The 4,215-nt window shown below is 38.6% G+C and overlaps 1 non-coding gene across 1 annotated transcript; it reads right to left on the minus strand.

The window, feature by feature from the left end:
* Positions 1 to 566: 566 nt before the first annotated feature.
* LOC121253778 lies at positions 567 to 675 on the minus strand. Its single transcript, XR_005938497.1, has one exon. It is a non-coding gene; the product is annotated as a small nucleolar RNA R71 (small nucleolar RNA).
* Between the last annotated feature and the right edge of the window lie 3,540 nt (positions 676 to 4,215).

Raw genomic sequence — 4,215 nt, forward strand, 5'->3', positions numbered from 1 at the left:
TACTGCTATCACTATACACCAAAGCTTGGTGTTAGTTGTGTACTGTTGTTGAGCATTTGCATGTCTGTTTGAAGTAGAGATCATTCTTCTCGGTTGATCATATCAGATTCTGTGACACTCTGATTGTGAGTCACTTTCATTTGAGTCATCTTCTGAGACTCTTAGTACCATGGCTAAAAAAGAACAAGATGGGAGGAGAGTGGGGAATCATAAGAGGACTCTCAAAGATTATTTGTAACCTACTAGGACTAGCTCACCCTCATGCATTATACAACCTCTTAATGCAAATAATTTCAATTTTAAACTTGGCATGATGCCCCTTATACCTCATTTCCATGGGATGGAGTTTGAGAGCCCGTATTTGCAAATCAAAGAATTTGAGGAAGTTTGTTCAACTTTTATGGATCGAACTTGTGCTGAAGAAGTGATTAGGCTCAAGTTATTTCCATTTTCATTAAAAGACAAAGCCAAGACCTGGCTGAATTCTTTGAGGCCTAGATCCATAGGAACATGGCAAGAGATGCAGACTGGGTTTTTAAAAAAGTTATTTCCTATGCATAGAACCAATGCACAAAAGAGGCAGATCATGAATTTTGCCCAAAAATACGTTGAAACCTTTTATCAGTGCTGGGAGAGGTTCAAGGATTTACTCAATGCTTGTCCTCATCATGGGTATGAAAACTGGAGGATAATAAGTTTTTTCTATGAGGGTTTTCAACCTTAGATGAGACAATTCGTGGAGACAATGTGCAATGGAGAGTTCTTTAATAAAGAACCAAAAGAGGCCTTTGAGTACTTTGATTACCTGTCTGAAAATGCCCAGTCATGGGATGTTTCAGATGCATATGATAGAACTGAACCCTTAAAAATAACTGGAGCGGGGAAATACAACTTGAGAGAGGAGGATGATTTGCATGCTAGAGTGTCAATTCCTTCTAAGAAATTGGAAACCATACAAACAAAGTAAATGAAGTTCAAGTTATTTAGAAAATCCAAGAAAAATGTAATATCTGTGAAGAAATATGGCATGTCACTAGTGATTGCCCTACAATTCCAGCTTTTAAGGAAGTTATTCTAGATCAATCTAACTTTCTTAATTTTATCTCCAAATCTTTTCGAGGTCCATTTTCCAACACGTACAATCCCAATTGGAGGAACCACCCAAATCTCTGCTAGAGGAATGAGCAATCAGCTCAACCCCCCATTGATGCACTTGGTCCTTCTCAGCATACAGCCAATCCAAATTCAGCATCAACGGGGCCACCTCAATATCCTACTGTAGCACATTTTGGTTAGAGGAGAAACCTTGAGGAAACTGTCCAGTGAATGGGAATAACCCTCCAGTAGTTCATGCAAAGGCAAGCAGCAATAAATACACAAAATGCTCAAACCTTTAATGACATCAGAGGGACCTTGACCAAGATTTCTACAACCATGAGCATCCAGGAGAAAGGGAAATTCCCTACCTAGCCCCAACCCAATCCTCAAGGTCAAATTCATCAAGTATTAGAGATGGGGGAGGACTCTAACTTGAAGCAAGTAAAAGCTGTGACCACCTTAAGGTGTGGTAAAACTTTTGAAAACCTTACTCCTGAGAGGACAAGTGATAAGGTTTCTAACCCTACACCTGTTCAAGTTGAGGAAACAGCTCAACAATTACCAACACCTTTCCCTACTAGGCTAAAAATTTCCCATAAAGACAAAAATCAAGCTGAGATCTTAGAAGTGTTCAAACAAGTAAGGATCAATATACCCTTACTCGATGCCATTCAACAAATTTCCACATATGCCAAGTTTGTAAAGGATATGTGTACAATTAAGAGGAAGTTGAGTGTGAAGAAAAAAACATTTCTCCCTGAGCAAGTTAGTGCCATAATTCAAGACAACACAACTCCTAAATTTAAAGACCCTGGATCCCCGACTATTGCTTGCATCATTGGGAATTCAAAAATTGGCCATGCCTTACTAGACTTAGGATCTAGAGTCAATTTGTTGCCTTACACTATATATGAGAAACTGGGGCTGGGGGAAATTGAAATCAACCTCCATAACCTTTCAATTAGCTGATAGGTCGATTAAAATACCAATGGGAGTGGTGGAGGATGTTCTAGTTCAAGTTGATAAATTCTATTATCCTGTAGATTTTGTTGCCCTTAACATGAAGCTGTCTGTTAATTCAGTTTTTCAAGCCCCTGTAGTTTTGGGAAGGCCATTTATGGCTACCTCTAATGCCATAATAAACTGTAGAAGTGGGGTTCTGAAACTTAGTATTGGCAACATGACACTGGAACTTAATATATTTAATCTGTGTAGACAACCTCAGGAAATAGAGGAGCCTCAAGAAGTGAATCTGTTGGAGGGCATCGTTGCAGAATCTTTCCCCCTAATTACTGAAAATTTTGAAGAAGGCTTTGAAACACTAGAATCTGTTGACCAACCACTGCCTATGTTTCATGTAAGACAACTAGCAGCATGGATGCTCAAGGTTGAACAACTAGGCCCATCACAACCAAAAAAGAAGGTAGACAAGGAGCAGGTCCTAGCTTTGGACCTTAAGCCCCTGTCCACATAACTCAAGTATGCTTTTCTAGGACCTATTTGCACTTTACTTGTAGTTATATCTTCTTTTCAAACTAATAGATAAGAAGAAGAGCTATTAAAGGTCCTTATAAAACATAAAAATGCCATAGGCTGGACCTTGGCTGACATTAAGGGCATAAACCCTTTTATTTGCACTCATAAGATTTACCTGGAGGAGGATTCCAAGCCTTTTAGAGAAATGCAAAGAAGGCTCAGTCCTTCAATAAAAGAAGTAGTTAAAAAGGAGGTCCTCAAACTGTTGGGTGGGGGTATTATTTACCCCATCTCTGATAGTAGGTGGGTCAGCCCATACAAAAGATTCCAAAAAAAATTTGGGTTGACTGTGATAAAAATTGAAGAAAATGAGTTAGTCCCCACAAGGGAGCTATAGCCTGAAGAATGTGTATTGACTATAGGAAGCTTAATGCTTCCACTAGGAAAGACCATTTTCCCTTGCCATTTCTTGACCAAGTCTTGGAGAAGGTAGCTGGACATGCATTTTATTGTTTTCTAAATGGGTTCTCAAGCTATTATCAAATTGAAATAGCACATGAGGACCAAGAAAAAACGACTTTCACATGCCCATTTGGAACCTTTGCATTTAGAAGGATGCCTTTTGGGTTGTGTAACTCCCAACAACATTTCAAATGTGCATGCTCAGTATATCAAGTGATTTAATTGAAAATGGCTTAGAAGTTTTCATGTATGATTTCTCTGTTTTTGGGAACACTTTTGAGAAATGTTTGACTAATTTGCAAGCTGTTTTGGCCAGGTGTGAGGAGAAAAACTTGCTACTCAACTGGGAAAAGTGTCATTTTATGGTTCAGCAGGGTGTAGTACTAGGACACATAGTGTCCTCAAAGGGTATTGAAGTGGATAAATAAAAAATAGACCTGATTTCTAAGCTGCCCATACCTAAAACTGTGAAGGACATTAGGTCATTTTTAGGACATGCTGGATTTTATAGAAGATTTATACAAGGGTTTAGCTCCATTTCTAAACCCTTGTGTACATTACTTATGCATGACACTGAGTTTGAGTGGACAATAGAGCATCAAAAAGCTTTTGACCAGCTCAAACACATACTCACTACAGCCCTTATAATGCAACCTCTAGACTGGTCCCTCCCTTTTGAAATCATGTGATGCCAGTGACTTTGCCATAGGAGTTGTCTTAGGCTAGCGTAGGGGCAAACTACCCTTTGTTATTTATTATGTCAGTATGATATTAACTGGAGCTCAGAAGAATTACTCCATGACAGAAAAATAATTGATGGCATTTGTATTTGCTCTAGAGAAACTTAGAACTTATATTACAGGGTCGCTAGTAGTTGTCTTTACAGACCATGCAACTTTGAAATATTTGTTTACAAAAACAGATGCTAAGTGAAGGCTGATTAGGTGGCTGCTGCTCTTGCAAGAATTCAATATCACAATTCAAGACACTAAGGGAGTGGTGAAGTGGTGGCTGACCACCTGTCAAGATTGACAATCACTAAATCTGATTTTTCTTTGCAATTTTCTAAATCTTTTCTTGATGAACAAATACTTTTAATTGAGAATACATCGTAGTATGTTGACATTGTCAATTTCTTGGTAACAGGGAAAACACCTCAACATTGGATTCCTCAGGATC

Source organism: Juglans microcarpa x Juglans regia, chromosome 2S (genome assembly GCF_004785595.1).
Source record: "Juglans microcarpa x Juglans regia isolate MS1-56 chromosome 2S, Jm3101_v1.0, whole genome shotgun sequence".
Lineage (NCBI taxonomy): Eukaryota > Viridiplantae > Streptophyta > Magnoliopsida > Fagales > Juglandaceae > Juglans > Juglans microcarpa x Juglans regia.